Source organism: Stigmatopora argus, chromosome 13, assembly GCF_051989625.1.
Source record: "Stigmatopora argus isolate UIUO_Sarg chromosome 13, RoL_Sarg_1.0, whole genome shotgun sequence".
NCBI lineage: Eukaryota > Metazoa > Chordata > Actinopteri > Syngnathiformes > Syngnathidae > Stigmatopora > Stigmatopora argus.
In genome coordinates this window covers 13,936,111-13,949,869 of record NC_135399.1, presented here as the reverse complement: position 1 = coordinate 13,949,869, position 13,759 = coordinate 13,936,111, and the positions used below count along the sequence as shown (strand labels likewise).

At 40.9% G+C, this 13,759-nt stretch overlaps 1 protein-coding gene across 1 annotated transcript in view; it reads left to right on the top strand.

Annotated features, from left to right (window-relative positions):
• ppp2r3b (protein phosphatase 2, regulatory subunit B'', beta) overlaps nucleotides 1–13,759 on the top strand; it is a 90,608-nt gene that overhangs the window by 1,076 nt on the left and 75,773 nt on the right. The window contains exons 2-3 of the mRNA XM_077616829.1: nucleotides 314–419; nucleotides 10,493–10,608. The gene's annotated coding sequence lies outside the window, so the exon portion shown is untranslated. The remainder of the gene's footprint in view (nucleotides 1–313; nucleotides 420–10,492; nucleotides 10,609–13,759) is intronic.

The following is a 13,759-nucleotide window of genomic DNA, read 5'->3' as shown; positions in this document are numbered from 1 at the left end:
TACCTGCGTCGAAGCGCGGGTTAATCTGAATTGAGCACCAATTTCAAGACGAATCAAAAAGCCTCCCGATTAACTGACAGTACCGCTTAGCCGTGCCATCTCCAATAGACCCGGACTTTCTCCTGACGCACGAAAATGTGCGTGAGAGACACAAACGACAAGTAAGAATTCACACACCGTAGCGTCATCGAGTCCAAACTCATAACGGTCGGTGATGGACAGCTTGATGTGGAAAGTATTTGAAATGACGAGATGGACTACGTTCTGCCGTGGGACCCCCTGCCTGATTTGTGTTGCATTTTTCTCTCCTTAGATGTTCAGTGGGAGAATCACAACATTGTCATCTGTTTTGGGGAGGATGCTCAAATGTTTGACAAATTAAGACTTCAATATTTATGAGGAGGAGGCAAACAGGAATGGTAAGTATTGACTTCAATCATTTCATTCATTTATTCATCATCTGGAGTCTAGAATATGGGGGTTCTAATTAGGTTCTAAGATAAGCTAGATCCTAGTCAATCGCAGCGCACCAGACTAGTTTCCACTGTTAAAAATGTATTAATGTAAAGTGTACTTTAAAGTCAAAAGCGGAAATGACTAGTATGGTGAAATCAGAAGCATTGGATAGATAGCTATAGCTAACTGATATATTTCATAGCACCATGTAATGAATCCTAAAGTGCACAGTGAAAGAATTTAAAATAAATTCATTGTAAAAGGGTGAAAATAATTTACAGCAAATAACTCATCAGATGAAAAGAATATACTCAGACGTTCAATTTCTGCTAATTACTGCTATCTATTTGTCTTAAATCGATAATCGGGTATGGGTTTATGGCCATGGGCCAAATCCAAAACAATATGGAGGTTTAGTTTCACTGTGCGTAGAATTTTTCTTTACTTCAATTTCCACTATTCAAACTTTAATGTTACAGTGGATTACAATAATAATATTTCAGGAATTAAAATGTCCTATTTGATTGTTTGATTGATTGTGCATACTTTAATGGTTTTGAATGTTTGTAATTGGAGAGTGTAAATAATAATCCAATTGAAAACAAAAAATAAAAACAGCCAAAATAAAAATAATCATTGTGCAATAAAAGTACTCTCCATTTTCCATTATATTTTTTTACTATCACTTGAAAAAAAGATTACTACAATCATGTTAGGACAATTTCAAATGTCGGATGCAAGAAGAAGCTAACGGCAAGGTACATGCTAAAGCTAGCAGCACTCATTTAGCCGCATTTAACTGTTGAAAAACAATTAGGGCAAAAGCATAACGGCGTCTTCTCGGCACCCACGGTATTGTAAGTATCGGCAAGACTTCATGAATTTTGCATCGGGGCCCTATCATTAGCATAACGACGCTATCAAAGATATTAGGAGCCTTCATTGCTGTTCTTACACGGGGATCTCGCTCAGATCTGCTGTCAGGGAGGTGCAAATCATCTGGTGTCATCTCGCGCACCTCCACATCTAATGAGTGTGCATGCATGTCTGAGCGTACCGTATGTAAATGCTAGCATTGAGTGAAGCAAGAAAGGGGTGTTGTCTGCGGGCATGCGTGTCATAAATCTTCATAAAAGAGGCACTATTGTCTCGGCTCCACTCATCCTGCTTTTTCAGCAACTCCTAGCGCAATAACGAGACCCATTTTTCCCCCCACCGCCGTTCCGAAAGAAGACGTAAAATCGCGACATTTATTAACATAAGAAGCGTTTTGATGGACGTCCGAAACGAGGCGGCGTAATTAGCATGGCACTGTCTTTTTACCGCCGCTGCTACCCTCTCTGACTTCTTCTGAAGCGTTTTTAAAAAAAAATGTCGTCCTTCCCCCGTCGCTGTAATTATTTTCTGGCAGGGACATGGAACAAAGTGCGCAACAAAACATCTTTCGCGAGCACAGGCGCATGGGCGTGTTTTTACGTGTACACAAATCCATAATCACATGGGGAGACCAAACTATTCCCCTTTCACCGTCTCGTTTCCGTCTTTTAGCACAGGGGTGTCCAAACTTTTTTCTCTGCGGGCCACTTTCAGAAAAAAATCAAAGGATGCGAGGCACAATTTGAAATCCTTGCACTTTCATTATTAACGAGGAGATCGGATCAAATTTTAAAATGGAATTTCTACTTCTTTGTCTACCGTATTTTCACGACTATAAGGAGCACATAAAAGTCTTAAATGTTCTCCAAAATAGACAGGGCGCCTTATAATCCAGTGCGCTTTATATATGGACCAATACTAAAATTGTTATCACGATAAAATAAAATAAATCAGTAATAAAGTACAACCAAACTCGGTTTTGCTCCCGTTGCCTTTTTAAAAACGTGTTTTAGCGTGTATGTTTAAGCTGGTGTATGTTTTGCCATGCCTGGCTGCGTCTATAAAAACGGTGTGTCCTTTGTGTGTGTAAAATACAGAAATAGCACTTGTTACTGACACTGCGGCTTAAAATATGATGCGCCATATAATCGTGAAAATACGGTATATGGTGCCAGAGTGGTTAGCACGTCTGCCTCGCTATTCCGAGATCGAGGGTTCAATTCCGAGCACCTTCCTATGTAGGTTTGGATTTGCTAGCTCCATGTACTGTTCAACCTGAGTGGTGAACTCAAGTTTCTTGTGCGGGCTATTTTGAATGATATTTCCGTATTTCCTGCCGTCCAAAGAGTAGAGGTTTTCCCTCCTGTTGTATGACATTTCTCACATTAATGGTGAAAAGCTTTTTGAGTACCAAGCTCAACCATCATCTCAAGGTGTAGAAGGCAGTCTGCGAATGGCATGCCCCCTCACGCTTCACATAGTCTATTTTCATATGCTAATGGTCACATTACCGGTATCGGCATCCCGCTGAAGTGATTTGTGGCGCTCATTTGAGAGCGATGAGACAGAGTAGCAGTCACTGAATTCCTACTTAGCAGCGAGCTAGCCCGTCGTTATTACGTTACGGGCCCGGCACATTGATAATGGGCTGTTGTGCTAATAAGCGCATAACGCATCCCATCCATCACCGGGCCGCCAGTTCTTCCGCTTTGAACGCAAAGCCGGCGTGTAGGCAGTTGCTGTTGGATTGTGTTCGTTTTGAACAAAATAAAGCCAAAACCCGCAGTCGCTAGTGACAAATGGTGTCGCGCATTAAGTAGTCTGTGCAAAGTTGCTCATTATTCACTCCTAACTCTTTGTCTGCAATGGGATTACCTTTTTCTCCTTTCCATGTACACCCCCACTGCTCCCGCCCTGTCCTGCTCCCCATCCATGATTACCACATCGCCTCCAGCCACTGAATTTCAATTGGGTCCACCTATTATTTTCCTCCATGTGATAGTAATTATTTACACATTGGTGAGCCCTCATGTGAAGTACAGGATGTTCCATTATTAGTCAAGGGAGGTTGAAGGTGGTGGCCGGGTCTTGATTGTGAATATGCCATTGGAACCATTACGTTCAAAGATGGCCACAGGTAGCCCGAGACGCCTTTAACCCGACGGGATTATCATTACGGATCGCCGTCACGACCGCTGCGGCGTAAGGGGGTTGTGGTGCCGTTCGCCGTGTGAAAGAATGGCGCCCAAAGAAATCTTCATGAGAGCCGGCAGGACACTCCCCAGTTATATTTCTTCATTTGGTGAAGGCCTCGGGACGAGCTGGAGAACAGATTACAGAGGGCGGGATGTAATTGCAGTGGTGAGCTGATTAGGCAGGAAGGAACCTCGCATTTCTTTCGAAGACTACGCTACAGCATTTTTTCCCCCCCGCGATTCACGGATGTGTATTCCTTAACCCAGGAGCATCCAAAAAATGAAAATATCATTGAATATTGCCTGCACAAGAAGCTTCAATTAAAGCCTACATTTTCTTACACATCTCAATTTCAATTCTCAATGGAGCTAATCACTTAAACAGTGCCTCTCCATTATGTAAAAATCCAACATGATGACATTAATGGAGGACACTATAGAACTTCACTATTTTGCTTAACATCAACAAATTTGTGTATGAAAAAATCTAATTAGTTTTTTTTTGTCATTGTACTGTAAAGTTGGTTTCAGTAGTGCAAGTATACATATTTAAAGATAATATTTACATATATGGACATATATCCAATGATCGCTGCTCACCCTCCCAGTCAAATTGGATGTTGATGGCAGCCAATTAGTTAATAAAAAAAAAATCATTTTTTTGCCTGATTCCGATTCTACTTTTAGAATAAAAGTGGACATATTTTTCTGCAAGCGGCCTCTTAATGAAAAAAGTATGGACACCCCTGTATTTTCCTTCTAGTATTTGTTTTCCCATTAACTTTACATTTACAATGAACCCTCAAGTACGAAGGCGTACGTACGGTCCACGGAACCTAAGATTCCCATCCCCGTTGTGAAGAATTGCTAATTTGTGCACATGTATTTGTGATTGGAACACCATTGTGATTATCGCAACAAGCCCATCCTAATGGAGCCGCTGCACATGCTCGGTTTCATCCAAGAGTAGCGCGCATGGCCCGAAGCACGCCACGAGGCATATGCACAAGCATATAATTAACACTCGCTTTGTATGAGAAACACACAAGGCAAACACCCTGCAGAGACATTGTTTGGTTTTTATTACCAAAGGCTTTCTTTATTATGAGTACGCTAAAGAAACCAACGGAGAAAATGCCACACACAGATCCCAGCTTCTGGCTGGCCCTGCAGTCAATACCTTCAAACTTTTATCCAAAGAAGGTTTGTTTTGATAGTTCTATTTTGTTAGAGGTGGAAACAAGTAACAATGATGAAAATGGATTCCCCTCTTGAAAGTCTTACCTTTTATAGCAGGGGTGCTCAATCAATACGTCGCTCGCGATCTGCCAGTTGATGGCTAAGCTACTTTTGGTAGAGCGCAAGACAAAAATATTTGATCAAGGAAAGGCCACATCATTAATTGAGCTAGCTAGCCTGATATCACCCTTTATTTTTTTATTTGTACATTTTTTTCTCTACATTGATACGTCTGCAACACAGTTCTGAAAAGAAGTGTTCAATCATTGGTGGGTTTTCTCTGGGTACTCCCACATCCCAAAAACATATATACCGTATTTTTCCCGACTATAAGGCTCACTCATAAAAGTCTGGCACATCTTTTCTTTGTTTAAAGATTTCTATTTGACGCAAAAAGAGGCAACTAAGCAGCATGAGCAACAAATGTAGATATATTTTTGGTAATAGTTGGTAATGTATCAATAACAACGCACATTTAGGAAGTGGTTTGAAGAGTAATATAGTATAGCATAATAGAGTATAATATACCGCATTTTCACGGCTATAAGGCGCACTTAAAAGTCTTAAATTTTCTCCAAAATAGACCGGGCGCCTTATAATCCAGTGTGCTTTATATACGGAAAAAACATTAAAATGTGTCATTCATTGAGGTGCGCCTTATAATGTGGTGCGCCTTATAGTCGTGAAAATATGGTACATGCTAAATTGCCCCTAGCTATGATAGGTTTGTCTCATTGTCCCCTGCGATTGGCTAATGATCAATTCAGAATGCCCCCGCCTACTGCCCAGATTTGGTCATAATAGGCTCCAGCACCCCCCGCGACCCTCGTCAGGATAACAGGAAAGGAATGATTTTTTTGAATTGACACCCCCGTTCCATACAATAACAGTAGGCTTCAGAGCATTATTGTATTTAGTTGAAAAGTCGTTCCTCCTGGTGGCTCGTTATTTGTCGAGTATATTTATCCAGTTAGTTTGCGTGCCAAAGGCTAAAGGCGGGCTTTGTACACTTGCTTGAACGCAATGCATAAACCCAGGTTAGCCCCTGAAACCAACCAATAATGGCCAATTAGATCATCAAAAAAGTAGATTCCCAGCAAAAGATAGAGAAGAATGCACGCAAGCAGGGCTAAATGAGGGGGAAAGAAGAAGAGCAAGAACAAGCTTGGGGCTGTTCAACTTCAAATAGTACACAAAACAAATAATCTGACTAAAAGCGTAACCCAGGGAGACCTCGCTCTCTGCCTCATAATTGTCTTCTTTCATGACACCATCCATCCGCCGTGCATTCCCAGGCCTGCCGGCTGCTGGCGCGCTCGGGCAAATGATGGGAATGATGTCAGTTGCGTCCCCGCGGGGAAGAGCGCGCTCGGCCGTCGGGTTCAACGGACCAGCGCATGGACTGTTTACACACGCCTTAACTCTTCTTTGAGGCAATTGCCAGGCTCGTAGCAGATAAAACAACCTTTTGCACTTTTTTTTTTTTTACCGGCAGTTGTATGTACCTGAAGCCAATGTTATTAGCGGCGCTTTTTATTGACGTGCGGTGTAGTCGGCAAGAGCTAATGTTGTGTTTTCACCCACGCCTTCTTCCCCCTCGGACAAACGAGCGCACTCTGGCCTCAAAGCGGGGCCTCACGCTGGATACACGCATCTAATTGGCCGCCAGCGTCAACGCCGAGACGAGCACGGGTTCACCCAGTTTTAGCGTGCAACCTACACAGTGTTGCGAGCAGGTACGAACGGCTTCCTGCAGCCTACGGATAGCTTTTTTTTTTCTCGGAGGCAACGTTCTTTGCGCTCGTTAATATACGAGGCTAAGTCAAGAAGTAGTTGTACTCCATTTTTATTAGGTTAGACAAATGTATTTGTGCAGTTTATTACAAGGTAATTCAAAGCGCTTTACCCATTACAGTCACAATAAATCAACAATCTATTTTTCGATACGCTTATCCTCACAAGGGGTGCCGGAGCCTATCCCAGCCAATTATGGGCAGTCGTCGAGGTACACCCAGGATTGGTCGCACGCCAATTGATAAGATTATAGTACCAAAAATAGCTAGAACAGGACTTAAAAATGCAAAAAAATTGAACTACATGGGCAATTAATCAATATGCTATTGTAAATGATAGCATTTTCAGCGCTGATTTAAAGTGAGCTAATGATTTGAGCACACAAACTTTTTGTCTGCGAGAGGCAAAAGAACTTTCGACCATTTGACATCAAGCAATGTTGTTCTGTCACAATTTGCTACCCAAATGGCTACTTCTGTCATTTGTTTTACGCCCACCCTTTTGATTTTAGATAAGGGAGCCAATGAGTAGAGACTTAAAAAAAACGCTTTGGAAAAACTGACCTGATCCTCATCACCATGTCTCCCACGTACGAAAAGCTTAAAAGAAAAAAAAAGGAGAATACTGATCATCCGCCGCGTTCATTTTGTTCATAATGTGTCATCCCAGCGGATTCACAAGCGTCAATAACGAGTTCCTTGAACACATCGCTGTAGGGTTCTCTGCCCTTTTCTTCAAAAGTGTGTTTTAGCGCCCACCTGATTGCCAGAAAAGCGCTCACCATCTCCGAGGCGGAGGATGGGGAAGCCGTAATGATGGCGCTCGTCGGGATGTGTCACGCCGAGGATGCTGGGACGCCTCGCTGCGAGGCGTCTGGTAAATAAGGCTAATTAGCTGCTCTGTTCTCTTCAAAGACAACAGCGGCGTTGTGTCTTTTACAACTATTGCCTTTTCACGAGTGGATTGCCGTCGTACAAACGAGTGTAAACACTTTCAGAAAATGTACTGTGTGTTTTAAAAGCGCCGATTGTGGTGTTACGTCTCTTAACTTTCAAGAAAGTTGTGGGTGAGACGCATCACACACTGGACTGATCTTCAGCCAATTTAGGTGCAAAAGACACTAGAGTTTGCCTCTCGCACATAGTTTGGAAAAGTGCATTTTTCAAAATGTGCAGCAAATGATACGAAATAATCTTTATCTTTTGCCTACTTTTTAAAAGTCATCCTTTTTTAAAGCTGTATAATAATCTTAGCGTTGCACCTATACTTTTTCTTGCTCTTTATACCGTTACCTGTCTGTATGCTATTGGCTGATACCGATAATGCTTGAAAATATCTGTTAAAATTAACAAATAACTCAGGAATGCCACCTAAGATCGAAAATATTTGCAATCCGGTGGCAATGCAAATATATAGAATAACATTTAATGAACGTTAGTTTGATATTTGAATTCAAATTGAATTTGAATGCTTTTATTGTCATTATACAAGTATAATGACATTTAAAGCTTTCACCACATAGTGCACAAATAACAACAACAAACAGACAAATAAATGGTTGTGTGGTGGGTATTGTGTTGACATTTTGACATTGAATGGAGTTCATAAGGTCTCCCCGTGCCCATGTGGGTTTTCTCCGGCTACTCCAGTTTCCTCCCACATCCCAAAAACAAGCATTCTAGGCAAATTGTATGCTGAAGTTTTACTAGCTATAGTTTGTTGTTTGTCTCATTGTGACCTGCGATTGGCTGCCGACCAATTTAGGGCTCCAGTACAATGAATGTTTGACTTTCACATAATGGAAGTTGACATAATCACGAGACACCAGCTTGAAATTAAATGCACTGTGAGGTGCAAGATGTTCTCAGCCACATGCGTAAAGGAAAAAAGAGAGAAAAAAACATGTCTAAAAATAAAACGCAACACATGTAACCAGTGTGTCCTTGCCCAAAAAGAATCCCTTTCTACCACATGTAATTGCATGCTTGAAAACGATGACAGAGACGGCTCACCCGCGTATGTGGATGTGTTCTGTCAATGCTAGCCTGCACTGTCTGACAAGCGATAACAGCGCGTTGATAGCCAAATGTGCGAGCTATTGATTACCGGTCAAAGGCGTGTAAAACATTTGGGGGAACGAACAGATGAGCAGTAATCAAGCCAGCTCGCGTTCCCTCGTGCTAGAAGGCACCAAGGGTGTTTAGTGTTTTGTTTTGTTTTTGTTTGTTTTTTTAAATATGAACACCATTTTGCTGCCGGGAACTATTTTATTCAGCAATTCTGGTTGTGACATCACAACCAGACACTGCGTGCCTTTGATTCCCACTCGATGGCATTGTGTTTGTATATGCAAATTCTTATTTGGCTGTTTTTGTGTGCCCGATGACTGACTGGCGACCAGTTTCGGGTGTAGTCCATCTTTTGCCCGATTTCAACTAGGATAGGCTCCAGCACCCCGCGATCCTGATGAGGCTAAGCAGTGTTGAAAATGAATGAATGAACATCACAAACAGAATTGATTATCATTTCTAGCTTTCCAGTGATATGCTAGCTAGTACATGTTGACAGAATGCTCTAGTGGCAAAAAACTGGAAAAAATCTGCAGCTCATTCTGGGTGTGACATCATCTGTTTATGGGCGGGGCCAAGGCAGGTGAGAAAGGACCACTAATTATGCTCTAATTTTATGATCAAGCCTTTTCTGTCACTTTTGGTAATGGTTTAATGTCCAAAATGTGCCCGACTAATAGTTTAAACCCACTTTTTGTCATATTTCTGCTTGAGAAATAATACCGCCACAAAACTATGAACACCATGCCGCATCAAGCGGAAAGTGATAGACGCGTGTTGTAAAATAATGCGAAAGAAATAATAAGAACTCCACCAAGGCTTCCTTAAACAATTGTCACCTGTGAACAATCTGGGATATTTCTAGCTAAAATTGGCTAATGTTTTCTCAGATCTAAAGTAAGTAACTGTAATAAGATCCTACATGATCAGCTTTAATGACAATTGATGGAAATATAAGCGTCCGAACATGTTAAACAGGACGTTAAATTGTTGCCAAATGCGAAATGTGGAAAAGACATTCGTGCATACTTAGATGTAATTCAAATCCAGCAATATTTGACACTGATGTGGCTTTTAAATCAACTTCCATTATTACCATTTTGGGGAAAATTTGAGCAATCTCATCCGGAGGCGGACTTTCCAATCATGCTTTGAAGATGACGCACCTATAAAAATGATAAATGAATCGTTTGGTTATTACACACTAACATTTAAGTCGCCACTAAAGGTCACCTGGTGGCCAGTGTTGTTTTATTAGTATTTTTTTCTATTTGGCCGTGTGTAATTTGAGTTTTGTTGCATCCTTTCTGTAAATGTGCATTTTAAATCGTCATGTGTGATGCATACAATCTTTGTCCCAGTGCAAACTGTCAAAGTGAATTTTGCCGTCCATCTGTTTTCCATTAGGAGGCGCAACATGCATAATTCATAGCCGGCGAGAAGTAAAGACGGGACGCTTGCTCCATTCTAAATTCCACTGCTGCCATCTCTCTTATCACTCTTTTTTGGTCTTAATGAGCTCATTGAAAACTTTGGATTTGCGGGTTGTTTGTGTGATTTGTTTAAACGGAAGTTGGTCGTATGATGAGATTATTTCCTGGCAGCGTAACTTTGGCTGAGCCTTTTTTTTATTACTGTAGCTTTTGTATGCTTTTTTTTTGTTTTTGTTTAAAGCTGATAAATATCTGTTTCAATGTGACATAAGGGTGTCAGGCCCGTACTCAAATGTTCCTTAAAAGACCAAAAAAATGACGAAAACGACAAAAAACTTCAATTCACTCTGACCGAGAAGGATAAAAATCAATGTCAAAAAGTTAAAGTGGCAAACAAACTCTGGTTGCTCACCAAAATACTTTCTTTCAGGATCCATTTTACTTCAATAAGATGGCTGTGGAAAAATGATGATTCACCGGAAAATCATACAAAACCAAGGAAGCAACTTGAAATCTTTCACTTGTTGGACACCGGATCGGAATCAGGTAAAAACAAAACTTTTTATACATGTTGATAGATAGATATATTTGCTGTATGTTTCTTATAAAGCCCAAACCACTAAATAGTTGACAAACTACAAACTTTCAATTATAATTAGTCCTATCGTAGTGATACCATACATTAATTCTGAATTTAAAAAGACAGAATTGTTTGAGTAAGCTCTGACTGTAAAGTCAGACTTTTTATTTATTTATTCATTTTCTTCACTACCCATAATCCTCTTCCTGGGAGAATGGCTCTCACGCAGGGCGGCCGTATTAAAAGCCCCCATTGACGTGACCATTCGCCGGATGGTTAATGAAAAAGCAAACAAGCTCCCCCTGCAATTTGCAAAAGGAAAACGGAGCAATTGGCCCGCTTGTGTACTCTGCGACGTTCCCACCTGACCCACAAGCAACACTTTAGGAAAATAGAATGGTTGTATTTTCTGGACTATAAGTCGCACTTTTTCATAGTTTGGCTGGGTCCTCAACTAATACTCAAGTGAGACTTATTCTCTTGTTTTTATTCCACTCTGACAGCCTGTTATGTTGTTTTTTTGAGGCTATAATTATCTGCAAAACTATTAGCTTTACAGATGCCTATTTATACTGTTGCTCTCCATTTTGCTATGAATACTTTAATGCATGTTTGTTCTTGGTTAGTAAAAAAAATTGCCCTCCCCAAAAATGCATCTTATACATATACATATATATATTTTCCCCTCTTCATTGCGTATTCTTTTGTTAGCTTGACTTCTAGTATTCCCAAAAATACAGTATCTGTCATTTACATTATTTTGAGTCACCTTCTGCAGGGTGGATAAAAATATGACGCTTGTTTTGGTCAAGACTGGCTGCGTAACAGAAAAATACGTTAAAATTAGCTGAGTGAATTCACAGTGTGTGGTAAAGACAAGAAACCGCAAGCTTTTCAATGTCAAACAGCTCGTTTGCTATCGATGGCAAGCGTTTTAAATTTGAAACTTTGGCCTTACAAACAAACCAGTGCCTTTACTTGATATCAGGGCTTTAGGCTATGTCAATATTATCTGAAATTGTCTTTAAAAAAAGGAGAAGCAGGTAGTGTGACATCATGTTTGTGGGGCCTGTTTTTTCTTGAATAAAAGTGCAATCAAAAAAGAAAACCAAAAACAGTCATCAAAAATGTGAGCCATTTTGCTTAACTTATTCATGAAACACATTCTAGTCTAAATGGATTGGACGTCTATTCCCGTCAGTGGTAGCCGATGATTTAAAACTGATCGTGAATATATTAGAATATAGTGACATTCACACTCACGCACGCACACACACACGCGCACACACACACACACACACACATACACAAACACAAACACACACACTCGACTTTTACTCAGTTGCACAATTTATTCATACTGCAATACTGGCTGCTGGTACCTATATTATTATTATTTTGTGGAATGTATGTGTTTTTACTCGAGCAGATTATAATTGTATGAATACAACCAAAAGTAAACAGTGAACACACTGGACTTGAATATTATTCCCGACAATTTTAACAAACAATGTAACATATGTGATATATGTATTTTGGCCAGAAACCATCGTATGACTTTTTAGAACATGGCGAAAGTCATGTAATTTTGTGTATAATGTAACTCCAGCCTTCTTAATGGAGTTTAATGTTGACTAAATACATCGGCCGACGCTTGTACACCGTTGTGAAACTCAGTGGAATGCAGAGCCGTTTAAATGTTTGCATATAAAATTGGAATATGTCAAAATGCGTATGAATAATAGATCTACCCAGCAGTTTATTTTTGTATGTGTTTTAATAATGTCTAGAGAATGGAAAGTGATCCAAGGCAAGACTTAGCGATAGCTGCTATTTTGCTTTATCTACTTTTCACTGGTGACTTTACACTGTAAAATATAGCAAAAAAACACACACACACACACCAAATAGCAATATTTCAAACAATTTCATTTTAGCAATCATTTGTCATCTCAACACGATAAATGTATTGACACAGCCAACCGTTTATTTCAATTTTTAAACAGTTACCGTGTGTTTTAATCCCCTGTGAGTTCCGAGCTTGCATGTTGCATGCGTGGGTTTTCTCCGGGCACTCCTCCCAAAACACGCATGCATTCTAGGCAAATGAAACATTTCAAATTTTCCCCAAATATGCACGCAATTGGTTGTTTGTCTCCGCGTGCCCTACGATTGGCTGGCCCGTAGTTAGTTGGGATAGGCTGCAGCACCCCCGCGAACCTTGTGTGGATAAGCGAAATGAAGTTTCAAAAGTTTCTTTCCCGTTAGTAGCGACACGGCCAGCAGCTTTTGTGTGTTCTTCCAATATCTTTACGGATTACAGCAACACAAAGCAATGTCTGGAAATGAAAACAACGTGCTTCTAATGCGAGTGGCATTAATAGCCCAATGGAATGCCAAGTTAATTCCCCCCCGCTCGCTTTGCTCGATATTTGCCGTTGAAATTCTTGACATTTTGCACCTCGGCCGCACGCGGGAGACAGGGTGTTGACCCAGACTTAAAATGTTGGTTTTAATATCGTTCCGCGCTATTGACGTCCACCGATACGTCGGCCGGCAAAATCTCGGCCAAACAAACCAGCGGGGGGATGAAAGGGGGCCTTTGAACCGGGTGACTTCAGCGCTTGAGCTGGATTGTTTTCAGCTGAGCGTTCCCTGGGTGGCTTCGCCTCAAGATGCCGGAAGTGGTCTTAGGTGTCATTTCGAGGCCCGCCATCTTACCGACTCTTACACACTCAATGAGAGAATCACATCACGTGAATATAAAAGTGTTCCTTTTTTTTTTCTTCCTGCTAAAGCCTTTCTGTCGAGTCTGCATTCCGTCTGATCATAGTTGTGTGTGACATTTCAAAGAGGATTAGCCGAATGAAATGTGATAAAAACTATTTTCACGTGACCCCGCGCCACTTGACCTGCCCCCCTTCTCCAAGTTAGTGCCGAGGCTCAGATGGGAGCAGATCTGCACGACGTGGACTCACACACAAAATGTCCTGGTACAAAGAAGGATAGAAGCGGACAAGTTCATAAACGTGCCTTGACAATAAATCCAAAAGGTAAAATTGAAAATGTCATCTTTTGGGCTATTTTTAGGTCGCTTTCTCGTTGACTCGTGGGTAA